The sequence below is a fragment of the Theropithecus gelada genome, chromosome 9 (assembly GCF_003255815.1).
Source record: "Theropithecus gelada isolate Dixy chromosome 9, Tgel_1.0, whole genome shotgun sequence".
In the NCBI taxonomy this organism is placed as follows: Eukaryota; Metazoa; Chordata; class Mammalia; order Primates; family Cercopithecidae; genus Theropithecus; species Theropithecus gelada.
In genome coordinates this window covers 19,607,770-19,635,709 of record NC_037677.1, presented here as the reverse complement: position 1 = coordinate 19,635,709, position 27,940 = coordinate 19,607,770, and the positions used below count along the sequence as shown (strand labels likewise).

Here is a 27,940-nt window from a genome sequence, read left to right as displayed (position 1 = left end):
CCATTGCACTCCAGCCTGGGTGACAGAGTGAGACTATGGCTCAAAAAATAAAGTACAAGAGAGATCTTTTTTCTCATTTCCCAAAGGGCAAAACCAAGTGCCAGGGAGATTCCCCCAAGAACACAGAACTTAGGGATACCAAATTGGTTGACCAAAAAACCAACTCCACTTTCAGACCAAGAAACAGAATTCCCATCTGTGAGGATATGACATACCTTGTTTACCATGATCTTCTTTCCCAAATGGAAGGATTTAATGTATGTGTCCTCTTCTTTTCCCATGTTTATAGGATATATTTATCATTTGTGACTAATATATTTTCCACATTCATCCTACATCTTGGATAACTTCTCACATTATGAGTTCTACATTCCCAAGGTAGAATCCAGGAAATTCATATCCCTGGAGTCCCTTGCCTCTACAGGGCAGACACACAGCTTAACTTCCACCTATCGGATACACCCACGGGAAATGTGGAAACAGGAAAGAGCAACGCTGAAGCATTGAGATGAATCTTTCAGCAAATGTGGAGGTAGTGTTTGGTTCTGTAACCGCCCAACCGGTTCTTCCTGCCCAATGCCTAGACAGAGCCGATTTCCCTAGATAGTGGAATTGCAATAGAGAAAGAGTTTAAGTCACACAAAGCTGGCTGGACAGGAGACAGGAATTTGATTATTACTCAAATCAGTCCCCTCAAAAATTCGGGGATTGGGGTTTTTAAGGATGATTTGGTGGGTAGGGGGTTGGGAAGTGGGGAGTGTTGACTGGTCAGATGAGTTCATAGGGAGTCGAAGTGGATTTTCCTTGTTGTCTTCTGGTCCTGAGTAGGAACATAGAACTGGTTGAGCCAAATGACTTAGTACGGGAGGCATCCAGCCAAATTACTTAGTACGGGAGGCATCCGCTGGTGCAACATGCAGCATCTGTAAAACATCTCAAGTGCTGATCTTAGGTTTTACAATCCTGATGTTATCCCCAGGAGCAATTTGGGGAGGTTCAGAATCTTACAGCCTCCATCCACACCACTCCTAAACCACAATTTCTAATCTTGTAGCTAATTGGTTAGTCCTACAAAGGCAGACTAGTCCCGAAGAAAGAAGGGGGTTTGTTCTGCGAAATGGCTATTATCACTTTTGTTTCAAAGTGAAACCATAAACAAAGTTCCTCCCAAAGTTAGTTCAGCCTACACCCGGGAACGAACAAAGGACAGCTTGGAGAATAGAAGCAAGATGGAGTCAGTTAGGTCAGATCTCTTTCGCCGTCATAATTTTCTCAGTTATAATTTTTGCAAAGGCGGTTTCAGTTCTATCTGGGCAATAGTGGTAGTGCTTCTGGCAACCAGCCCCTAAGTGCTGTAGAAGTCTGGTGGCAGCGACAGGAGTATTTTTGCTGGACCAGCACCTGGGGCATGATTGGGCTTTGTTCCTAGTCTGTAGCTTTAGAATGTGGCTCTTTGGTCCCCTTTGAGATGCTGTTTGCTATATAATGTCACTTACTAAATTCATTTTTTGTTTAATATAGTCCAGTAGATTCCATTGTTTGTAATTGACAATCCTGAGCAATAATGTTGGAGGGAGTAATTTATCATTTAATCCTAATTTACTCAATAATGAGGAGCTACATCCTGGCCTGGCATTATTAGCTGCAGAGGCTGGAGTTGCAGCTGGCTGAAGTTTGTGCCGCTCAGGTAAGTATGAGCATTTTGAAGGTGAGGTGTGGATATTGATTAACAATATTCTCAACATCCACTCTCAACATCCTCTCTTTCCCTCTTCCACTGTGTTGGAGCCACGAGGTTTTAGTTGGATTAAACCCACACCCCAGCTACTGGGATAGATCATGATTGGTCTAAAATAATCTCACCACAGTGATTGGTTCAGGGATGGACCAATTAGAAGATGGTTTAGAACTCTTGTTCTAAACTGTGACTTGAAGTCTTGTTCTAAACTGTGAAGCCAGTCACAGAGGTGGGTAGAGGTAAGACAGCCACAGAAATAGAGCCAGATGAAACTGCACTTGAAGCCTACTACCTGTGAACCTTTTAGTTATTACTGAGCCAGATCCTTTTTAGTCATAAGCTGTCTTGAGCTGGATTTTTTTTCTACTTGCAACTGAAAACATCTCAATATAAAAACTGTGCAAGGTTTTTGCTCCCGTGTGTGGCTTTGAAATAGCTGTGCTAATCGTGGAGTTAGCATTTAGCCATCCCAACAGAGGGCAACATTTTGGTTCATTTCTTTTTAAAGTAATCAAAAGTTGGCAGGGCACGGTGGCTCACGCCTATAATCCCAACACTTTGGGAGGTCAACACAGGTCGATCACTTGAGGTCAGGAGTTCGAGATCAGCCTGGCCAACATGGTGAAACCCCGTCTTTACTAAAAATACAAAAATTAACCGGGCGTGCTGTCAGGTGCCTGTAGTCCCAGCTACTAGGGAGGCTGAGGCATGGGAATCACTTGAACCCGGGAGGCGGAGGTTACAGTCAACTGAGATTACACCACTGCACTCCAGGCTGGGCAACAGAGCGAGACTCAGTCTCAAAACACAAAAATAACAAAATAAAAGTACTCAAAAGCTATTTAACATATTCAACTTGGTGCCAACTTGTGCTGGCCACTGGGCTGGTGACTGGAGATGGAAAGATGAGTAAGATGTAGTACATGTTCTAAAAGGTTTCATTTTAGCAGGTCTCAAAGGAATTTATGCCTCAAAAATTCAACCTTGTTCTATCAGTGAGAACACTGAAGTTCAGAGAAGTCTCTTACCCAGTTGTTAACAGCACCAGGACTGGAAGCAAGGTTTATCAGTGTACTTGTCCATTCTTGCATTGATATAAAGAAATACCTGAGACTGGGTAATTTATAAAGAAAAGAGGTTTAATTGGCTCATGGCTCTGCAGACTGTACAGGAAACATGATGCCTATATCTGCTTAGCTTCTGGGGAGGCCTGAGGAAACTTACAATCATGGTAGAAGACCAAGGGGAAGCACACAAGTCACATGGCTGGAACAGCAAGAGAGAGAGAGAAGGGGAAGGTGCTGCACACTCTTCAACAACCAGATCTCATGAGAATTCACTGACAATGGCAAGGACAGTACCAAGGGGATGATGCTAAGCCACTCATTAGGAAATCCACCCCCATGATCCAGTCACCTCCCACCAGCCCCTATCTTCAGCACTGAGGATTACAATTCAATATAGGATTTGATGGGGACACAGATCCAAACCACCTCAGCCAGCTACAAGCCTGTGGTAATTTTGATTTGATAAATAAATATTTGCATTGAGTATGTAAGACATCTAAGATAACCAGGGTGTTCTCCTTTAGAGTTTGGATGTAGATATATGTAAATTTCCCAGCCTCTTGCAATAGCCTCTAAAATACAACAGTGGGATAAACAGATCCTCAGGCTAGTAGGGAATCTATTTCCCACCCCTCAGAACAACTTATTCCCTATAAACCCAAGGTTCTCATAGGGAATTCCCTCACTCACATCCAAGGGCCAGCCCTGGTTGCTTGGACATAACAAATCCTGGATCATACTCACATTGCCATTGCAGCTGTTGGCACTGGAATAGGTTGTCACTGTTGGGTCCAAAGAAACATGGATGGTGCTGAGTTTCCTGCTTCTGAGACCCTCACTATCAATGGTGTCCAGAGTGCTCAGGTTATAGTGGCTCACCACTGTGGGAAGAGGACAAGCTTTCCCTTCATCAGTGCTACAGTTGAACAAGGCTGTCCCATGCCAGCATTGCCCTGGGATCCCAGTGTTAGAGCTCTTTAGGTTCACTTCTAAATCCTTTGCCACTGGGCAAAAGGCCTTGCCCAGGACGACTGAGAAGGAGAGGTTCCAGCATCTGCTGCCAGAACCATGGTTCTCCTTTTATCACTGGACTAGTCAAAGTGCCTGACCACTATCACATTGGTTTCTGCCCTTGGGGCAATTTTATCCAGAGAGCCTCGATTGCCCATATCTGTCACTGCGTCTTTGTCAGGGCCATCCCAACTTATAATAGTACTTATTCTCCAGGAAGAAGCACTGAGATCTACCGTCATCTTCTCTGAAGACCCGTGAATTCCCAATGGATATTACCCTTGTCTCACACAGCAGCCATTAAGTTCCTCCTACCCATTGGGTGTTTTCTGGTTTTTGGTTTTTTTGGGGGGGTGGGGGAGCAAAATTAATTTCAATCACATTGAATACCCTATTATAAATCTCTATTGTCTTTTGGATAGAGGAAAGTAATCTATATCTTCTAAGGACAATAATATTTTAGATTCTCTTTGAAAAAGATCTCACTGAATTGTTGAAATTCTAAAAAAATCACCATAACGGCTAATATAAAATAAAACCTTTAAGGTCTGGCTCATTGGCTCATGCCTGTAATCCCAGCACTGTGGGAAACTGAGGCAGGAAGATCACCTGAGGTCAGGAGTTTGAGACCAGCCTGGTCAACAGAGTGAAACCCCGTCTCTACTAATATACAAAACTAGTCAGCCATGGTGATGGGTGCCTGTAATCCCAGCTATTCAGGAGGCTGAGGCAGGAGAATCGCTAGAACTCGGGAGGTGGAAGTTGCAGTGAGCTGAGAGATGGCGCCATTACACACCAGCCTGGCAAACAGAGCAAGACTCTGTCTCACACACACACACACACACACACACACACACAGATCTTTAACGAAATCGCTGAATATGGTGGGCAACCTCTACAATGGCTCCTAGGGAGCCCCACCTTTCAGCATACACGCCCTTGTGTAATCCCCTGCCCTCGAGTGTGAGCTGGCCCTACCTAGTGACTTGCTTCTAACAAAAAGAATATAGTGAAATCAATAGACTGTCATTTTTGAGATTAGGTTACAAAAAGATTCTGATTTTTCTCCTATTATCTAGTCTCTCTCTGATTTTTTTCCTATTATCCGGTCTCTCTCTCTCTCCCCCACCACCCCCATCCTCCCCCCACGCCCCCATCTCTCTCCCTCCTCCCTCCTTACTCTAGGTGAAGCAAGCTGCCATGCTGTGAATAACCCTGTGGAAAGACCTGCAAAGAACTGGGGTCTCTGGCCAATAGCGAGTTTGGCTCTGAGGCCCGCCAACAGCCACATGAATGATCTTGGAAGTAGTGTCCTCTACGAAGCCTTGAGAGGACTGCAGCCCTGGCCAACACCTTGATTTCAGTCTCTCTTGTAAGAAATCCTGGATTTTCTTTAGGCTTATGAAGAGTCTCAGGCACCCAGACTAACTGCAACTGCATCCTGATTCCTGAAAGACAGTCTTGAAATGCCTGTCTGCTGCTTTAATCCACTATGTTTTGGAGATTGTTACATAGCTAATACACTGAGTATTTATAATACAAGATATTTGTAATACAAGATATCCTGAAAGACAGTCTTGAAATGCCTGTCTGCTGCTTTAATCCACTATGTTTTGGGGGTTGTTACACAGCAGTAGATAGCTAATACACTGAGTATTTGTATTACAAGATATTTGGCTTTATGTAAGACTCTGGCTTCAAGAGTGTTTGCATTCTTTGAAAGCTTTGTTCATACTTGAAGGAAAAATCAGTGACTGCAACTCAGGAAATCTCTCTCTGAGCCTCCCAGCTCCACGGTTGATTGACAGAGCGTCTCTGGGTTAACCACCTTCAGTTTCCTCATCTTTAAAAAAGGTATGATCATTTCTACCCTACTTTTCAGAGTTACACCAGTGGAAATAATACATGTAAAGCCACTTCCAGCAAGTGAAGAGCCGCACACACATGATATGTTTTGTTTTTAAAAGCCAGTCTTGGCGCCATTGCCATTTTCTGTTCTTTTCCTCTAAATACACCCATCCTTCATACAATCCCAATTGTGCCGTGTTGCGTTTAGCCTGAGAAATACGACCGATTGAAACTGTACACCACCGGTGAGGCTAAAGGCAGCACTGAGTTGCTACTGAAATTCAGTGTGTTTTCAAAGCGTTTTTCCCTCCTCTAGGGAGTTGGTTGTCAGAGGACATCCTGGCCTGTGAAGATGAGCACTTCCTCCCGGGAATCGGGTGGAGCCAAGGTGGAAGTCCTTCCTGGTGTTACTCCTCCAACTGAAGCCTCTCTTCTGTTCAGTAGACAAAGAAAGTACCTCATGACTTCCTGCATCCTATTCTCCGGGGTGTCATCCTTGTAAGGAAATACTGACTCTGGAGAGGAAATGTGTTTGTGAAAATAGAAATATTAATTAAATCATGTAAATCAAAAGAACAAGATGTATGAGGTGTTTAAAGAAACTAAAGCAAATCCCACTGAACCAAATCTAAATTCAATCAGATGAATATCTGACTTAGCTCAGTTAATTAACACGATTTATCAAGCAATAGGTGTCCAAAATGTTTCTGTGGTGTTTAGGCACTTTTCTGCATTTTGTGAAATGTCTACAGTGAATGTGTAACACTTTGGTGATCGAAAATGGAGAGGAATCAATTAGAAAAGCCTTCAGTAAATAGTACAGAGAGCATTTTCTTATTTTTGCTAAAAGAAATGCAAAAATGAGAAGCTTGAAACAGATGAGTGGAAAGGAGTAGGATGGGAGGGGGGATGGAAATAAGCCTTCTCAGAGTACAACTTTTTATATCATTTTGATTTTTGAAACATAGAAATGTTTTACATATTCAAAAAACAAAATTAAATCCAAATAGATTTTTCAAATTCTAAAATTGAATGCAAACAGAAGAAAGCATAAATATATATATATATATGTATATACCAAATTAAAAAATAACCAGAGAGAGAAAAAAAGTATTTCAAGTAACTTTTAATTTTAAAAATCTTTTGATTCTGGCTAATTCAAGTTACTTTTCTTTCTTCTTCCTTTTCTTTTTTCTTGCAGAGATGAGATCTTGCTATGTTGCCCAGGGTGGTCTTGAGCTCCTGGCCTCAAGTGGTCCTCCCACCTTGGCCTCCCAAAGTGCTGGGATTACAGGCACAAGTCTCTGTGCTCAGCCCTCAACTTACTCTTATTTCTGACTGCCATCTGTAATGCGATACATGCTAAGGCCAAAAAGAATGGTAAATAAATTTGAAACTTGACTTACTAGTTTTGTTGACAGCCGTAATGTTAGTTCATTTTACAGGTCAACTTTACCAGGCCATGCGGTGCCCAGACATTTAGTGAAACACTTTTGGTGTGTCTGTGGGCGTGTTTCTAGGTGAGAGTGACATGTGAGTTGGTAGAATGAGTAAAAGCAGACTGCCCTCCCTACTGTGGGCGGGGCTCATCCAATCAGCTGAAGGCCTAAGCAGAGCAAAAAGCCTGACTCTCCCATAATAAAAGAGAACTCCTCCTCCTGCCTGCCTTCAGGTTGGGACATCATTTCTTTTCCTGCCTTCAGACTGAAACTGAAACATTGGTTCTATCAGGGTCTGAAGCCTGCTGGCCTTTGGCCTGGCTCTCCTGCGTCTTGCTGGCTGCAGACCTTGGGATTTGACAGCCTCTGTAATTGCTGAGCCAATTCCTTACAGCAAATCTATGTTTATTGTATATATTTATATTATGTATATGTTTATTGCATATATTTATATATAATATATATTATATGTTTATTTATATATGTTTATATATGTTATATATATAATATAAACATTATATAAGTTTGTTTTGAGACAGAGTCTCTCTGTGTCGCCTAGGCTGCAGTGCAGTGGTGCAATCTCAGCTCACTGCAGCCTCCACTTCCCGCGTTCAAGCGATTCTTGTGCCTCAGCCTCCTGTGTAGCTGGGATTGCAGCCATGTGCCAACACGCCCGGCTAATTTTTGTATTTCATGTTGGCCAGACTGGTCTCAAACTACTGGACCTAAGTGATCCACCCGCCTCAGCCTCCCAAAGTGCTGGGGTTATAGGCATGAGCCACCATGCCTGGCTGATAAATATTATATATGTTTATAGATGTACATATAAAAACATATACACATACACACAAATCCTTTTGGTTCTGTTTCTGTGGAGAACCCGAACACACTGTAATTCTAAAACAGTTCTATTTTTATTTTGGATAAAGCGAATAATCTACTTAGGAAACAAGATTCTCTCTGTATGAGAAAAGGTATGAAATACAAAAGAAATGAAAATACAAACTAAAGGAAGATAAGAGAAGTCCTACACGATGATATTTGTGCGGGAAATGTCATTAAGAACTCATGACTGGCCGGACGCGGTGGCTCATGCCTGTAATCCCAGCACTTTGGGAGGCCAAGGCAGGTGGATCATGAGGTCAGGTGTTCGAGACCAGCCTGGCCAACATGGTGAAACCCCGTCTCTACTAAGAATACAAAAAATTAGCTGGGCTTGGTGGCAGGCACCTGCAATCCCAGCTACACGGGAGGCTGAGGCAGAAGAGTTGCTTGAACCCGGGAGGCAGAGGTTGCAGTGAGCCAAGATCATGCCACTGCACTTCAGCCTGGGCGACAGAGGTAGACTCCATCTCAAAAAAGAAAAAAAAAAAAAAAAAAAGAACTCATGATTACGTTGACAACGCATCTCCCAGCTTTGCTCACTGAAATGGCCTCAGCACAACCAGTGCCCAGAGTTTGGCTTCCAAGTGTCATTCCCACTAAAAGGAACCAGGGATCCCTGGAGAAATGGCTGACTTTAGATCTGGGACAGAGAAAGCACAAGATGAGCCTGAGATAACTTGTGCCACAAGGAGAGAGAAAGGGAGTGAAGGGGAGAGAGAGAGAGAGAGAGGGAAAGAGAAAGAGAGAGAGAGAGAGAGCAAAATAAATAAAGGTGGAAGAAGAAAAGAAGCTCCTCTTTTTCAGAAATCCAGCTAATACATGTAGAAAAGATTATCAAATTTAAAAAATAATTTTGCAGCTCTCAATGTAATAACTGATTGAGGCAAGCATCTTCATGGATCTTTAACAGCTGGACACAATATTGTTAGTGACGAGTTATTCAAACAATCTCGAAGTATCCCCCCTACAGATAATTTGACAGTTGAAAACAACAGCAAACTGCAGGTATACAATGGAGATATCTGGTGGTCCCAGTCTTAGCCAAAATATCCAACTTGCATCACAAATATTAGGACAACCTGATAGCATGTGCCTCTTGATATAATGAAAGCACAGGTTTTCAAGGTCACTTCTGTAATGTTCTTACCAATGTTGTTTAAGCTGAATCTAATCACACATTTAGACTTCAAGTACCCTGAGTTACAGGGAAAAAATAAGAACCAGGAACACAGTAAACACCACCATAAAGAGACAACCAGATCAATCCGGAAGGCAGAAGATGGCACAGGACCATTGGTCTGAACTCTTCAAAAAGTGCATCGCAAAAGATATAAAAGCATGTGGACTGTTCTATAATAAAGAAATTAAAGAGCAGTAACAGTCACATGCAATGCTTGAACCTTAATAGGATCCTGAATTGGACAAAGGAATATACACTGCATGAGAAGATATAATGAAATTGTTCATTTAATTAATTAATTTATTTTTGAGACAGAGTCTCACTGTGTTGCCCAGGCGGGAGTGTGGTGGTATAATCTTGGCTCACTGCAACCTCCGCCTCTTGGGTTCAAGCAATTCTCCTGCCTCAGTCTCCTGAGTAGCTGGGACTACAGGCATGTGCCACCACACCTGGCTAATTTTTTGTATTTTTAATAGAGATGGGTTTTCACCATGTTGGCCAGGCTGGTCTCAAACTCCTTACCTCAAGTGATCCACCCACCTTGGCCTCCCCAAGTGCTGGGATTACAGGCATGAGCCACCGCACCTGGCTGAAATTGTTCATTTTATTAAGTATGACAATGATATTACAATTAGGTAGGAAACCATTCTAAGGAGATTCATGCTGAATTATTTAGAGGTGAACTATTGTGATGACTACAACTTATTTTCAAATAGTTAAGTAAAAAGAAGTGGATATATGTATGTAAATAACAGAAAAAAGAGGGAGGGAGTGGCTGGGGGAGAGGAAAAGAAAGGGAGAGACACAGAGAGAGAGAGAGAGGTGCACCCAAGCATGCACTGGAGAGAGAACAAGCAACTGGGGCAAAATTGGTGACTCTGGTCCAAAAGTGTAGAATTTTACTTTATGATTTTTTCCATTTTTCTGCACATTTGAATATTTTCAAAATGAGAAATTGGGAGGAAGGTACTGATGATAATACTTGGGGAAAATCAAGTGAGGTTGCTGCAGGAAACGTAATGACGGACCCGTGCTGTTAGATAAGAATAGTAACTTCCCCCACAGCTGGGGAGGAGCACAGCTGTCAGTCAAGGATCACTCTGTGAGGCTGAGTGTGCAGCATTAATGCAAAACAGCAGACCTAATCCACGTGCCCCAGGCCATTGCTACAAAAGCAATGGGTGCTCTTCCCGGGTAGCCCCTTGCAGCGTGAGGGGGTCTCTTCTTGGAACAGAGGTCAGTGAGCAAAGTCAAGTCCAGGCTTGGCTTTAAGAGATCACACGTCAGTTGCACAAACAGGACGAGAAGGCAGCAGAGTGAGTGGCGGAAAGGAATTTGTGGCTGAAGAAAGAAACGTGGGCTCAGAGCTGGAAGCTTAATATAATTTTATACATGACAGCAGTGTTTCCCAATTTCCGGGAGATATTTTGGCTATTGTTAACAGAGGACTTTCTGTGACCTCTCAGTGTGTTTCAGTTCTTTCACCTGTCTCTACCCTCTCTGCCCCCGGGTACTCGATGATTTCTAAGACCTCTGCTCCCTCTCCCTCCTCCACAACACTAAAAGAAAAACCGTGCAGCTATTTTCCCTAATGCCTGCTCAGGGCTTTCAGGCTCCACCTTCCCTGAAGAGCCTCCTCTGTTACTGGGGTTTTGAAATAACCACGTGGAAACCTAGAGATTCCCAACTGGGCACAAAGAATTACGGTTTCACTGTGTGAACAAGAATCACATATTGTTCAAGTTCCCTGTTGGATTGACTATTTTTAATCTACTACAAGCAAAAACCTCATCAATGTTGAAATGGTGTGGTCAAAGCTAACTGGTTTAAAATACACACATATGGTGGCATTCATCTTTCGGGTAGGAATCTATTTGTATTCCTGTGCTCAGCTGTGCCATGAGGGGTAGGTTGAGAGGAGCCGATGCTGCCTGAGCAGTTCATCAGAGAGAATAGACCAGAGGCAGAGCGCCTCGCAGAACGCCCCGCGGCTCCACTGCTTCTGTCAAATCTGTTCAAAATATTGCTTGTGGCTTTCCACAAACTAATTGCCTTGAAAAATCAGATTATAAATGTTATTGAGTTCGAGGATAAGATTGTTGCTTTTGTTAATCCAACAAGTCCCTGTCTCCATAAAAGGTCCATGTGTCCCATGAGTACTAAATATATGTAGACTTAATACCAGCTAAAACAATTTATGCTCCTTTTTGTACTGGGAACATGGTTTTGCCAGATGGTATCGCAAGCTGGCTACATCTGCTTTCCTTTCCACCCTGGCTGCTAAGATGTTCAGAGCCAAATTTGAAGGCCACCTCTACCAATGCAGTCAAAGCCTTATGACCTACATTTGGGTTACTATTCTTATTTTTGCATCCTCATGATTTCTTTTTCTTCTTTTTTTTGTTTTTTGTTTTTTGTTTTTTGTTTTTTTGTTTTTTGTTTTAGATGGCATCTCGCTCTGTCACCAGGCTGGAGGGCAGTGGCGTGGTCTCGGCTCACTGCAACCTCCACCTCCCGGGTTCAAGCGATTCTCCTGCCTCAGCTACTCGTGATTGCTTCTTAATTGGTTCTAGCTCTGCAAGTTGCTTGGAATCCTTCTTTGAATGAGGAGGTGTATAAAGGATGGGAAAAACACTAGTCGAGCATAAAACATAGGAGAGGTTGCTCAGGCTCCCGTCGCCCTCAATTTGCATATTCATCAAGGGACCGTGGGGTGCTATTTGCCCTATTCAGGGACAATAGGATGCACACCAGCAAACCAGGAAGCCTGAGCCCAAATCCTATATAAGAGTAGCACATGTATGGAGAGCAGCTCTCCGTAAGTGGAAAAATACTCGGCAGCAATTTTCCCCAATGCTGTTGGGGGAAGCCAATAAACAAAGCTGACTTTGTGGCATTTTACTACATCAAAGAACGAGCTAGGGCCGCAGGACATTCCCTGCCAAAGGTATCAGACCTACAGACATTTCCATGATGCACAGCCTGCACCTGGAGCCACCTGAGAGACACAGGAACCGAGCTAGACACTTGATAGACATTTACTCTGTAATCTCCATGTGACAAATCTGTAATAGAACAATCTTACTCCATTTCACACACAAAGAAACTGAGGCTCACAGGAAATAAATTGTTCAAGGTCAAGTAACTGCAAGAAAATGGCAAAGCAATAGTTAAAATTAAGGTATAGGCCAGGCATGGTAGCTTATGCCTGTAATCCCAGCACTTTGGAGGCTGAGGTGGAAGTCTAGGAGTTTGAGACCAGCCTGGGCAACATAGCAAGACCGCAGCCCCACAAAAAGTAAAAGAAAAAAAAAAAGTTGGGTGTGGTGGCATGCATCTGTACTCCCCGAGACTCACTATTCAGGAGGCTGGGGCAGGAGGATCTCTTAAGCCCAGGAATTTGATGCTGCAGTGAGCTCTGATCACACCACTGCACTCCAGCCTGGGTGACAGAGTGAGACCCTGTCTCTAAAAACAACAACATAAAATAAAACAGCAGCAATAGGCTGGGCAGGGTGGCTCACGCCTGTAATCCCAGCACTTTGGGAGGCCGAGACGGGTGGATTACCTGAGGTCAGGAGTTCAAGACCAGCCTGACCAACATGGAGAAACCCCATCTCTATTAAAAATACAAAATTAGCACATGCCTGTAATCCCAGTTACTCGGGAGGCTGAGGCAGGAGAATCGCCTGAACCCAGGAGGCAGAAGTTGCAGTGAGCTGAGATCGTGCCATTGCACTCCAGCCTGAGCCACAAGAGCAAAACTCTGTCTCAAAAACAAACAAACAAAAAATAGCAGCAAAAAAAGACATGGTGCATCTGATTTCAAAGTCCTGACTTACTGCAGCGTGTCTAAAGGTTCTGTTCAATACCTATGCTTGCCTGTTTCCCCCAGGTCACGGCATGAATGTCACTTCTCTTTTGAAACAGGCTCCTCCTGACCAGGCTGCTACATGAAGTCTATAAAGCATTTTAATTCTTTGGAGTAAGCGAACTTTAAAAATATAAAGCCATGTGGAATGAGGCCAAGGAACCACTGGATAGCTGCCCAGTTTGACTTTGGGTCCCTGTGAGAATTGGAAAGCAAATGTCAAACAACGGATCTTCTTGCCCTCTGGCACCCATGAATGTCACAAAAAATTCATGGAAACTCCTAGAGAAATTCTTCCGCCTGTGTTAAGACTTTTGTAACCCTAATATGTAAGTGCTACCCTGCGGCTGGCCACCGTGGTGGCCACAGTGCTAATGCTGGTGCCCCGCACTGTTCATCCCCCACAAGGGACCCCTGAGGATCCTCACCTCCTGCCTCTCTCCTACCTGGGCAGCTGCTGTTCCCAGCCAGGGTTGCTGACACTTTGGGAACTGCACCGACCAGTGGATGCAACACTCTGAGCTCCCCTGCAAACCCCTCGGTGAACCTGCCTCAGAGCTGGTGCCTGTCACATTGCACATCCCTCGAAGCCATCTCAGATAGCGTGTCCTAAAATATCTGTCTTCCCTTCCAAAAAGAATTTTTGTGCTCTTCTTTTTCCAGTAAATCTCCAATCCTTTTTCCCTTCTTGTGGCTCCTCCCGCTTCCATGCTGATATTACTAGCACTAGTCTAAGTTCCTCATCTGTGCCATGCTATCTCCCATCACCAAGTCTTTGCGTGGGCTGTTCCCTCTGCCTGGGACACCGGAACACGTGCCTGTCAAATTATGTGGATGTTTGTCCCCTCCAAATCTCATGTTGAAATGTGACCTTCAGGCTGGGCGCAGTGGCTCACGCCTGTAATCCCAGCACTTTGGGAGGCTGAGGTGGGCAGACCACCTGAAGTCAGGGGTTCAAAGACCAGCCTGGCCAATGTGGTGAAACCCCATCTCTACTAAAACTACAAAAACTAGCTGGGTGTGGTGGCACATGCCTGTAGTCCCAGCTACTCGGGAAGCTGAGGCAGGAGAATTGCTTGAACCTGAGAGGTGGAGGTTGCAGTGAGCCGAGATCATGCCATTGCACTCCAGTCCGGGCAACACAGCGAGACTCCATCAAAAAAAAGAAAAGAAAGAAAGAAAAAGAAAAAGAAAGAAAAAAGAAAAGAAAAGAAAAGAAATATGACCTCCAATGTTGGAGGCGGGGCCTAGTGAAAGGGGTTCGGAGCACGGGGGCAGATCCCTCATGAATGGCTTGGTGCCCTCCCTGTGATCCCCATGGTCATGAGTTCACATGAGATCTGGTTGTTAAAAAGAGCGTGGCACCTCCTCCTCCCTCTCTCTTGCTTCCTCTCTCACTGTGTGACATGACTGCTCCCCTTTCACCTTCCATCTTGAGTGGACGCTTCCTGAGGCCCTCACCAGAAATAGATGCTGGTGCCATGCTTCCTGTACAGCCTGCAGAACTGTGAGCCAAATGAAGCTCTTTTCTTTGTAAATTACCCAGCCACAGGTATTCCTTTATAGCAACAAAAAACAGACTAACACACCTGCCCCAGGTCCCCTCCCTGGCTCTGACTTCCCGGGAGCTCTTCTACATTAGTTATCTCCTCTGAGCAGGCCTTTTGACTTCTCCAGACAGTTAGGCCTCTGCTCTGAAGTCCTGTTACACCCTAGGGGTCTTTAACTTTCATCGCCCTATCACTGGTATTGATTGTCTGTCTGTCCCGCTGGCCTCCCGGCCCTCCGAGGGCAGGAGCCCCACCTGTGCGGGCTGCTGCTCCATATCTCAACAGTGCCTGGCACAGAGCAGATGCTCCATCAGTGTCTGATGAGTGAGTGAGTGATCTCTTAAAGAATGAAGATCTAACTCAGACTGATGCTGTCACAGTGGTAATCATAAAATGTCCACAGATTTATGCAGCTCTTCACAATTTAAAAAGTGCTTTCTCCCTGCACTTTGGGAGGCCGACGCAGGTAGATCACCTGAGGCCAGGAGTTCAAGACCAGCCTGACCAACATGGTGAAACCCCATCTCTACTACATTTTAAAAATTAGCCAGGTACGGTAGTGCACTCCTGTAATCCCAGCTACTTGGGCGGCTGAGGCAGGAGAATCACTTGAACCCGGGAGGCAGAGGTTGCAGTGAGCCAAGATTGTGCCATTGCACTCCAGCCTGGGCAACAAGGGCCAAACTCCATCTCGAAAAAAACAAAAAGGGGTGCTTTCGCATATATTATTTTTATAACCCTTTAAAATATGTATTTCTTATAGAAACCTTGCCTTTTTCAAATCTTTTATTCTTCCTAGTATATTTTTGCTTTGGAATTGGTATCAACTCCCATCTCCCTATAATTTTTCATTTAAATAACTGACATTCATTTAGCCACTTTACCTAAGATCTCTTATTTAAAATTCAGAGAAGGCCTTACGATGCCAATTTTACACCTGAGAAAAATAAGGTCCCCTGACTAGTGAAATAGAGGCCCCCCTGAGCCTGAGCTGTCTGCCTCCACGGTCTTGGTCTCCGCAGTGAGCTATACTCACCTGTAGTCACTGGACATCTCCATATACGTCCTTCCACGTTCACGTTACCATTGGTAACTGGCCCACAGTCTAATTCCACCCTAGTCCTACTCATGCACCCACATAACAGGAGCATGGTAAACCAGAGACTTTCTAGATTGTCACTCTGTGGATTTCATCACCGGGCAAAATACATGTCATTTTAAATGTCCGCATTTTCATCAGAACAAAAACTGACAAGAACAAATGGTTTGGTTGAAGTTGCTTTTGTCGAAGCATATGGAAATGATCAATTTCTTCCCCAAACGAAGTGGAAACATAGTTTGAATACAGAAATATAACCCAGATCATTCTAAGGGCAGCTACCCAGACCCCAAGTGGTCCTTAGACCACACCTTGACTGTTACTGGGTTAGTAATTTATTTATTATTATTACTATTTTTTTTTTTTTTTGAGATGGAGTTACGCTCTGTCACCTTGGCTGGAGTGCAGTGGCATGATCTTGGCTCACTGCAACCTCCGCCTCCTAGGTTCAAGCAATTCTCCTGCCTCAGCCTCCCAAGTAGCTGGGATTACAGGTGCACGCCACCATGCCTGGCTAATTTTTTGTATTTTTAGTAGAGACGGGGTTTCACCATGTTGGCCAGGCTGGTCTCGAACTCCTGACCTCAGGTGATCCACCTGCCTCAACCCTGCAGAGTGCTGGGATTACAGATGTGAGCCAACATGCCCAGCCAGGCTTAGTAATTTTTTAGATTGATAAGACCTGGGCCAGAATTGAAGCCAAGTTCAGACACCTCAAGTGTGGAGATCTCCCTTGGCTCTAATGTCAGTGGCTTTCACTGTGGGGAAGGGGATTTGTCCCTCCTGGGAGATACTGCTGGTGCTGCAGCACATTTGCCCCTTGACTGTGGGTTTGGCACAGGGAGGGGCTCTCTGAGGCTAACCCTGAAGCCACCCCATGCTTTCTCTTATTTAAATGAATAAATGTTGGGATGGGTGTAGTGGTCATACTTGTAATCTCAGCATTTTGGGAGGCTGAGGTGGGAGGATGGCTTGTGGCTGGGAATTTGAGACCAACCCTGGCAGCATAGCAAGACCCTGTCTCTACAAAAAAATGTTTGAAAATTAGCTGGGTGTAGTGGTTCACACCCGTAGTCCCAGCTACTCAGGAGGCTGAGATGGGAAGATTGCTTGAGCCCAGGAGTTTGAGGCTGCAGTGACCTATGATTACACCACTGAACTGCAGCCTGGGCAATAGAGTAAGACTCTATCTCAAATAAACAACAAATAAATAAAATAAATAAATAATACACATTAATTTAATGTAATCTGACAAACAACAGTGGACTGAAATACCATCTCCAGGTGCCTGTCATCCTCAGAGTGGGCTGGCATGAAAGACTTTTATTATGGGCAGGGCGCAGCAGCTCACGCCTGTAATCCCAGCACTTTGGGAGGCCAAGGTGGGCAGATCATTTGAGGTCAGCAGTTCGAGACCAGCTTGACCTACATAGCGAAACCCCATGTCTACTAAAATACAAAAATTAGCCGGACATGGCGGCAGGCCCCTGTAATCCCAGCTACTCGGGAGGCTGAGACAAGAGAGTCGCTTAAACTCTGGAGGCGGAGGTTGCAGTGAGCTGAGATTGCGCCACTGCACTCCAGCCTGGGCGACAGAGTGAGACTCCGTCTCAAAAGAAAAAAAAAAAAAAAAAACAGAAAGACATTAATCATGGAGAAAATGGCACTGGTGTGACCTGAAGAGAGAAGAGCTTCTGCCAGTCTCCCAGAGCAGCAGCGAATGGGATATTCCCCCTTCTCCACTGGGGAATTGCTCGAAAACAACAAGCAGAACAAGAAAGAGAAACACGACTGGGAGTCAGCTGTCTCCTGAAGCACGGTGGTAAGGAAGGAAAGGCTGCAGAAAGAGAGACAAGAAGGTCCCAGGGGCCGGCCCTGAGGGCACAGCTGAGTCCTCCAGGCTAGGAGGCTCCCTCCCTGAGGAGCACACACACACATCCCATGTCTGAGACAACACCAACAGGTGTTGGGACAGGGCTGGGCCCTTCCCTGAAATCTTGAGACCCAAAAAGGGCAACACAGGACAGGGAAAGGTATGGACAAAGCCTGATTCCAGGACATGGTGGGGAAAAGTTTACAGGAGCTCACAGACCCTGGTGAAAGGATTCCTGCTAGCCTGGAACATAATTCAGGTTCTCCTGGAAGTATTAATAGCTGGCCCAGGAAGAATTCTCCTCATCCGAAGATGAGAAATAACCGAGAAAGAACCGACACGGCAATTTGAAGCTGGAAAATCCGGCCCCAGCTCCTCTGATATTGGCCGTGACTCACTGTTCCGGCCACATGGTCCTCTGGTGGCCTAAGACAAGGCCTCGCCCCAGACTTGCTCTCGACCTCTCAGGAAGTGAAATGATGCAGGGAGCATTTTGCACTCCCAGAAGGCTGTGGCCTAGAGCCAAGGGAAGGAAATCCACCCCTGCAAGAGGATTCTAAGGTGCAAAGGGTGTTTCAACACATCCCTGGAACCACCCACCTCTCAACTTATTGTTACATCAAAAAAAAGGCTAAGTTATTTTAATCAGGATTTTCAGTTACTTGCAGACAAAAGCATAATAATGAAAAGTTGTATAGAATGTGCCATTTTTGAAATATAAACAGATAAACTAACAAATAATGCAAACACATATGCTTATACATGCATAAACTATAGAACAATAAATGAGAAGCTAGGAGAAGTGTGGCTTTGCGGGAAGAAAACTGAGTGTCATGGGGATAAGGTGAAAGTAGGCCCTTTTGTCCACTTTGGAGATTTTTTTTTTGAGACAGGGTCTTGTGTTTCCCAGGCTGGAGCATAATGGCATGATCATGATTCACTGCAGCCTCTAACTCCTGGGCTTAAATGATCCTCCTACCTCAGCCTCCCAAGTAGCTGTGACTACAGGTGCGCCACCATGCCTTGCTGATTTGTTTTAATTTTTGTAAAGAGGGGGGTCTCATTATGTTCCTGAGGTTGGTCTTGAACTCCTGGGCTCAAGTGATCCTCCCACCTCAGCCTCCCAAAGTGCTGGGACTACAGGCGTGAGCCACAGTGCCCAGCACTGTTTTTCCTCTGGATATACTACCTAGTCAAAATAAGTATATATATATATTTTTTACATCAGGAGATTCTCATTGCAAATATTGCTGCTTTGCTCTCAGGGCTCCAGGCTATAGACAGGCTGACCTACCCTGGGCAAGATCCCAGCATCTCCATTTGTCTCCAGTCCTTGTCTTTTCAGCCTCTCCCATTTGCCCTCCATTTCTGCACATGGTCCTGACTGCCCCCTCCCCTGCCTTCTAGGTGGAGCACTCACCCCTGGGATCTGGCACAGAGGGTCCGCCCCAGCTCCTCTGATAGTGGCGGCAACTCCCAGTCCTCAGGGAGCGCGAGGCAGGACGTTGCCTCTGGGACCTCTTGTTGGTGCTGGCCCATCTCCACTAGCTTTGCCCGAGACCTCTCCGGAAGCAAATCTGACCCTGGGTGTATTTTCCTCACTCAGAAGACTGTGGCCCCAAGTTGAGTAAACACATGCCCAGCAATCCCAGAGAACGCCACAAGGCAGGACTGAGCGCAGCGAGGGGAGTGTGGACTGTGAATCTGAAATGAGCTGCTGATGGAGGGTTGACTCTCGGGAAATGAGAAGGTCTTTGCAGATCAGCTGGCAGCTCCTGAGGAGACTATTTTCTCCCTGAATAGATGTTAGCTGAAGATACACTGACTACCAGGGGAAGACATGAACTTTCGGAGAGAAAAACTGCCCAGTACAGGTGTCAAACACAAGGCTGCTCGGAGCAGAAGTTGGCCATTCTGTCCAAGACGACCAGGTTGCTCGTGATTCCAACACAGACTCGAGACTTGTCTAGGTAGAGGGTGAAGAAATCCAGTGGCCTGTGGGCCTGAAGGATTACTCCCAACTTCCTGAAAAGTGGGGGCTTGGGGAGCTGGGAGTGCATTGTGCAGAGGGGAGGGGGCTTCTGAAGCCACCGGCTAAAAGGGAGTCTGGTGGGCTGGGAGACTCACATCTAAAATCTAAAAATCTACTTCATCTAAAATCTACTTCATAGTTTATATTCTAGGGTAGTAAATTTCTTTCTTCCCTTCTTTTTTTTGGGGGGGTGTGGTGATATGGGAAGAAAAAAGGATCCAATAACAAATGATCTGATGTTCTAATAATATTTAACAACCCTTGAATTAGGTGTCTGCACTGTATTGAAAGAAAATATTTGGCTATTGGATTAAAACCTAAAAACCCTTAGAATAACAATAAATAAAGTACAGTTCTGACAACCCAAAACACAGTGAACGAGTGCCCCAGGGGAAGTCTGAGGGCTTGATCCAGAACTGCAAATGCAAGCTTGAAATCTCTTTGAAGTCTTAGGCTTGGTCTTTGAAATTCATCCAGTTTTGCCTTCTACCCATGAATGTTTATTTTAATATGAAAATCATGTTTTTTCTCCTCTAAAAATCACTCAGTCAAACCCAATGCTCTAGGAGGGTGTGGCAGGGGAACACATGGGCCAGTTTCAGATGCCCAGGGATTTGAATCATCAGGTGTCCAAAATCGCCAGCCACATTTAGACAAAGGCTGGTTGGCGACTGGGCTGCCATAGATGGCAAGGACAGGGAGCACAGGTGCCAGGTTTTGGGTGATGGCCAGAGATGATCTTCAGCACCTTTCATCAAAGAACGAGGAAAAATAATTCTACTGGGAGTCACACACACAGGGGCTCACAGAACCTCTAATATCCTTGGCACCCTGGTTATACTATGCATTAGTTCAGGGAGGTTAGGCTGAGATAACAAAATAGGCCCAAATGTGCAGTAGCTCAACACCATAGAAATATAACAGCTCCTAGAGGGTTGGATGGGCAGCTCTACCCCATGTAGTCATCCAAGAACCAAGGTTGATGGCAGCTGATGGTAGTCATCTTTAACATATAGCTTTCCTGAGGGTTGCCACCTCAACCATCCAGAAGAGGAAACAAGCATGTCTGAGCATGCCTGCAAGGTTTTTGTGTTTGTTTTTGTTTGTTTGTTTGTTTTTGAGATGGAGTCTCGCTCTTTTGCCAGGCTGGAATGCAGTGGCACGATCTTGGCTCACTGCAACCTCCACCTCTTTAGTTCAAGTGATTCTCCTGCTTCAGCCTCCTGAGTAGCTGGGACTACAGGCATGTGCCACCACGTCCAGCTAATTTTTGTATTTTTAGTAGAGACGAGGTTTCACCATGTTGGCCAGGATGGTCTCGATCTCTTGAGCTCGTGAACTGCCCACCTTGGCCTCCCAAAGTGCTGGGATTACAGGCATGAGCCACCGCGCCCGGCCTGCAAAGCTTTTATAGGCCAGACCTGGAAATGACAGACACACACGGCTGCTCACAGCACTCAGTCATATGATCATACTGAACTCCAGGTATAAACGCATACCCCTATTTCTCCAAGAGAAAGAGAACGAGTTATTTTGTTAATTACTTTTTTCTTCTTTTCTCTTTCCTCCTTGTTCCTTGTTCCCCACTTCCCACTTAGCTCTTTAGAAATGCAATGAAAACCTCCAGCTTCCCTTCGCCAGAGGCTCCCTACATGATACTCCCAGATGATCTAACTACCTGCTTACTTAGAAACTCCAGAGCCATGACTCTCTCACCAGGAGATCACCTCAAGAGACAACACTCAATCTGCAACCTAAAGCATGTCCACGATGGAACTCGCTCCCACCTGGAGAACACCTCCAGACAATGGCCACCTTACAACCTAGCTCTGCCCAGGACGGCGCCAGCTGGACCACTCAGTAGATAAGGCAACACAGTGAGTCATGTAGACCTTGCACCTACTCGCTCCCTCCCCTGCGTGCTGCTCATGCCAGGTTCCCGTTTAAAAGCCTGCTTTCTGCCCACAAAGGGAAGCAGTACCCTTAAAGGCAGGAGCCTGTACATCTTCCCCTAAGCTAAGACTTAGAATAAAGTCACTTTCTTTACACCAGAACTCACCCCTCTTCATTGGACTCTGCAAGTAGCAAGTGACTGAACCTGAATTTCAGTTTACACAGGGAAGTCTGGGAAAGAAGGTCTAGCTGTTTATTCAGGAAGGGAAACCTAGATTTTAAAGAGTGGCACTTTTTTTTTTCACAGCACCTGAGGCCAGGAAATGACATGAAGTTGTGCACATTCATTTTGGGTAGATTAAATAATGAGATAGCTGCCACACCTGTCACCAGCACATTTCTGGGTAATCCTAGGCTCACTTCCGTACTTCAGTTACGTAAAAGAGCCTTTGCCCCCAGTCAGTGAGCTATTGGAAAATGTACTGCATCAGTTATTTATTTCTGAGCATCAGTTATTCCCAGAGCTTGATCTGATTCAGTTAATTCCAGGCTCTCTGTAATGAAATTAATAAAAATACTTGTCACTCTAAGTAACTGACTAGGTACATTGACTAAGAGGTCTGAAGACCTATATTTTTTTGCTTAAATGATCTCTTTATTCTTAAAACTGTCTTCCATTTCAACCTTTTAACTGCTTAATAAGCATTTCTCTATAGTTCAAAAAGTTTCCATGGCACTAATTCAAATTAGAGTCTCGCTCTGTTGCCCGGGCTGGAGTGCAGTAGCACAATCTCAGCTCACTGCAGCCTTTGCCTCCTGGGTTCAAGCGATTCTCCTGCCTCAGCCTCCTGAGAAGCTGGGACTACAGACGTGTGCCACCAAGCCCAGCTAAGTGTTATATTTTTAGTAGAGATGGGTTTTCACCTTGTTGGTCAGGCTGGTCTCGAACTCCTGACCTCAAGAGATCCACCTGTCTTGGCCTCGCAAAGTGCTGGGATTACAGGCATGAGCCACCACACCCAGCTGGCATATGACCTTTTTCATGGTAAGTTTGCCCTGCTAACTTCATTTGTGCTAGATCAAGCACAAATGGGATTTATTGTTTTGCCAGCTCTAATGGTCACTATTTGCAATATATAAAACCAGCATAACATCTATGACAGATCTTCCTCCTAATTGAGACACTTTATACTCAAACTCAGAACCACTGTTTTCTGGCTGCTTTTGACTAGAAGGTGAACATTCCAGATATAGTTTGGATGTTTGTCCCCTCCAAATGTCATGTTGAAATGTGACCTCCAATGTTGGCAATGGGACTTAGTGGGGACTGTTTGCATCATGAGGAAGGATCCTCATGAATGGATTAGTGTCCTCCTCATAGAAATGAGTGAGTTTCTCACTCTGTTAATTCACATGCTGGTGCCATGCTTATACAGCCTGCAGAACCACAAGCCAAATAAACCTCTTTTCTGAATAAATTACTCAGACTCTGGTGTTCCTTTATAACAAAGGAAAACAGACTAACATAGTCCCCTGTGTTAGTCTGCTAACACCCTGGTTGCATCTCTGAGCCAGCGTCCTACACAAGGCAGACTATATAAACTATTTAATGAAAACTCACCTTTCCAAGGCCAAGAGCCACCTTGAATCTGTACCATTTCCTCCAGGCCTTCTATTTCCAGAAGGTTAGGGCTCATTTCAAAGCTCTGGGGCTCACACAGGTCTGTCTGCCATTGCTTTATCTTGCCTCTTAGCAACTTGGTGGCACCACATCAAGTCTCTGTACAGTATGTCCTGAGCTGTGCCTTTGAACCTTTACCCAAAGCTACCGCATTGCACAGCTCTAGCGAGAGCTGTGCTCTCTGTGCTACATGAAGACCTTCCATTCATTATAAGAATTTGGGAAGACCACATCTGAATTCAGGCTTTCAAGTCTTTGGGGAGAATGCATAGGTGGTTCTTGAAGCTCCAGTTCCATCCTACAGGAAACATTATGTCAGCTGAAATTGAACCAAAAGGGGGGAACCTCCATTTTTAATGAGATGGTTTGAAAACCAAATCATTACAAACATCTGGTAATATGGAATAATGTAGGATAAACATGATTTTAAATGCAGCTTGAAGAGTGAGTTGAATACCAGAGCAGTGAGCAAGTGAGCTGATACTGTGACTGCCCAGAAATCATCAACCTCAGTAACCTTGGGGCTTGGGTTTCGGTATTCCTGCTAAGATAGAAGGCAGAGTTTTCATCTCATGCAAGTAAAGAAGACTCCCACAGCAAGTAGGAACACTTAAAGAACAACAATCTCAATAAAAGATTAGACTAGATAAACATCCATGTAATATCACAGTGACAGTATAAGAGAGCTTTTGTGTTCCTTACTGCACTGGGAGAAAAAAAAAAATCCTTCCTGGAAATTTATAACTGCACTTCATTCAAATTTGGGTTCAAATTCACACTATCAGCATGGTTCACAAAAAGCCAAGAAAATAATATGAAAATGGTTCCAGCCAATAAAAACCCCCAGGGCACCAAACTCAGGCTGCACAAGATTTTCACAGAGGATGAGCTCACAATCAAAACCTCCACAGTGCCGGAGGAAATAATCCACCATGATTAAGAACCAGCAGGCATAATAAACAATAGTATTAGAACCCAAGGACTTCAGAAAATTCGATAATCTTATAAATTATAAACTAAGAGTATTTGACATGACTAATGTCAGAAAGAAAGGAAATCAAAATATAAGAAAATAATATAACATTATCAAAAATGAAATCAGGTAAAAATAAGAAATAATCAAACAAAAATTAAAAATATAAAAATAAAAATCTAGCCAGGCAGGGCAGTTCATGCTTGCAATCCCAGAACTTTAGGAAGTCAAGGTGGGAGGATCACTTGAGTCCAGTAGTTCAAGACCAGCCTAAGCAACATAGCAAGTCTCCAACTCTAAAAAATTTTTTTAATTAGCTAGCCAAATAGCATGCATCTGTAGTTACAGTTACTTGGGGATCTGAGGGAGAAGGATTTCTTGAGCTCAGGAGTTCAAGACTGCAGTGAGTGGCTGGGTGCAGTGGCTCATACCTGTAATCCTAACACTTTGGGAGGTCAAGGCAGGTGGATCACTTGAGCTCACAAGTTCAAGACCAACCTGGGCAACATGATGAAACCCCATCTCTACTAAAAATACAAAAAACTAGCCAGGCATGGTGACGCATGCCTGTAGTCCCAGCTACTCAGGAGGCTGAGGTGGGAGGTTGGCTCGAGCCCAAGAGGTGGAGGTTGCAGTGAACCAAGATCACACCACTGTACTCCAGCCTGGACACTAGAGCCAGACCTTGTTTCAAAAAAAAAAAAAAAAAAGAAAGAAAGAAAAAAGGAAAATGAAAGACGCAGTGAGCTGTGATTGTGCCACTGCACTCCAGCCTTGGTGACAGAGTACAAAACAAAACAAAAACAAATTTAGTAATTGAAATGAAAAACTCAGCAGCTAGGTTTCACCTGATTTAGACACAGCTGATTAGAGAATCAGTGAACTGGAAAGTAAATTTGAAGAAATCATACAACATGCAGTACACAGATCAAAAAATGCAAAAACACTCAGAATATGTAAATCCATAGAGACATAAAGCAAATTGCTGGTTGTTAGGGTCTGGGGGGATGAGAGAATGGAGACCAATTGCTTAATGTATATAAGGCTTTCTTTCAGAATGATGAAAATATTTATTGCTAGATAGAGGTGGTGGTTACATAACATTGTGACTGTACTAAATTTCACTGAATTTCACTTTTAAATGGTTAATTTTATGTGAATTTTTACATCAATAAAAATATATTTTTAAGAAAGAGATATTCAGATAAAATGAAAATATCCAAACACGTGTAATAGAAGTTGCAGAAAGAGAATTAAGTGAATAAGGAAAGCCAGTACTTATAGAGAGAATGGCTGTAAGTTTTCTGGAATTTATCAAAGACATGAATCTGTGGATTCAGGAAGTACAACATGTTGTAAGAAAAATAAACAAAACAAGTCCATATCTGAATACACCAAGATAAAAATGCAAAACACAAGACAAAGAGAAGATCTTATAAGCCACCAGAGAGGGCATTCTTTAAGCTAATAGTAAATATATTCTAACAGTAGCAATAAAAACCAAAATGCAATGGGATAATATTTTCAGAGTGCTGAAAGAATGCAACTCTTAATCTAGATTTCTACAATCATTAAAGCTATTGTTCAAGTGTGAGGGAAACTTAAAATTATTTTCAGGCCAGGCAAGGTGGCTCATGCCTGTAATCCCAGCACTCAGGGAAGCCAAGGTAGCAGATCACCTGGGGTCAGGAGTTCAAGATCAGCCTGGACCACACGGTGAAACCCCAATCTCTATTAAAAACACAAAAATTAGCTGGGTGTGGTGGTGCACACTTGTAATCCCAGGTATTCGGGAGGCTGAGGCAGAAGAATCATTTGAACTCAGGAGGCAGAGGTTGCAGTGAGCTGAGATCACACCACTGCACTCCAGCCTGGGTGACAGAGCAAAATTCTGTCTCAAAAGAAAAAAGAAAAAATATATATATTGTCAGACAAACCAAGACCAAGAGCATTTAGCCCATTAACTCTCACTGAATGAGCACTTAAAGGATTTCTATAAATTCTTTTAATTTCTTTAAATATTGGAAGAAGCAATTAAACCCAGAAGAAACAAACATGACGTAAAAGCAATGGTAAGCAATGAAACTGGTAAGCATTCAGAAAAATCTAAACAAGGAACAGCTATACAAGAATGATGACAGTGTTTAGGAATGAGGTACAAAAGTGAAATAAAATACTAGATAACAATGACATCTATGACTGAGGAGAGTTGGAGGGATAGGGAGTTAAACATTCCAACAACTGTGTATTGTGCAAGAGGAAGGCAGAAAGAACAACTGAGTAAAGTTGGTGGCTCCCCCCTGTAATCCCAGCACTTTGGGAGGCTGAGGTGGTGGATCACTTGAGGTCAGGAGTTTGAGACCAGCCTGGCCAACATGGCAAAGCTCCATCTCTACTGAAAATACAAAAATTAGCCAGGTGTGGTGGTGCACACCTGTAATCCCAGCTACTTGAGAGGCTAAGGCACGGGAATCACTTCAAGCCCGGGAGGTGGAGGTTGCAGTGAGCTGAGATTGCGCCACTGCACTCCAGCCTGGGCAACAGAGTGAGACTCTGTCTCAAAAAAAAAAAAAAAAAAGAACAACAAATAAAGACCTTGTTAATTCAGAAACAAAGTTAAAAATTGAAAAGTAGCCACAGAAGAATAGAAATAGAATAATAGAATATATACCTTCCCAAGCAGCAGCCAAGTAAGTAAGAAAAGGGAAAACATAATCATTCCAGTAGAAAGCAGAGAAGTATAAAATAAGTAAAAAAGAAAATGTATGTATATTGTAAACAGAAAACACAAAATAATATGGTAGAAATAAAGTGTTTAAATTACAATAAATGTGGGTTATGTAAAATATACACTAAATTGTAACAGTATATAAAACATAAATAGATTAAACTTATGTGTTCAATTTAATTCAATTCATGGAAAAGGATGCAACCCACAAAAGATTTAATACAACTGATTGTAAACATATGAAAATAATTCTCTTCTAATTGAAGAAAAATGAACTCATATACAGATTTTTAAATAACAATCTTTAGTGCTGAAGGAAGTACACTGGCATTCTTTTCAATGTTGACTGTAAAGTGAAATGGTGCAAATTGTCCGGAGCACAGTTTGCAAAATGGACCAAAACTTTAAAATATGCACACCCAGCAATTATACTTGGAGGAAATATTCAGACATGTGTGCAGAAATTTATCTACAAGGATGTTCTAATGAATTATTTATAGTATCAAAAACCTGAGACCTGAATATCCCACAATTAAGAGAGTTGTTAAATTACTACTCATGCTATTGCTCATATTACCAATATTAGTAGTAAATGATAACATTTATTAAGAGTTCACTATGTGCCAGGTGTTGTTCTAAACACTTTACTGATTAACGTATTTTAATCTCCATTACGACAATGTGAGAGAGATATTATCTTTCTCATTTTGGAGATAAGGAAACTCATTAAGTAAATAATGGGACTAACATTTTTAAATTAAAAAAGAGAAAGAAAAGAAAACTAAAGTACATGGAAATTAGTAATTTGCCTGAAGTCACATAACGATCAAATAGAAGAGCCACAAGCCAACATTTGACCTGATGGAATAAGTCTCCAGAACCACGTCACATGCATTGGTTAGGTTATGGAGCATAAAACACATGTTCTAGGAAATACTGTGTTTTAATAACACAACCATGTGAAACAATATGTATCATAAATCCTAATATTGTGAAAACACACATGTACGCTAGTATAAAAATCATATTTATACACAGGCATATTTAGGCACAAGCACAAAAGCATCATACA

General features: G+C 43.6%; 1 long non-coding RNA gene across 1 annotated transcript; it reads left to right on the top strand.

The window, feature by feature from the left end:
• The first annotated feature begins 1,949 nt into the window (after nt 1-1,949).
• On the top strand, nt 1,950-22,966 carry LOC112632131. The gene is made up of 3 exons (XR_003121260.1): nt 1,950-1,977; nt 6,866-7,044; nt 21,192-22,966. It is a non-coding gene; the product is annotated as an uncharacterized LOC112632131 (long non-coding RNA).
• The last annotated feature ends 4,974 nt before the right edge of the window (nt 22,967-27,940 follow it).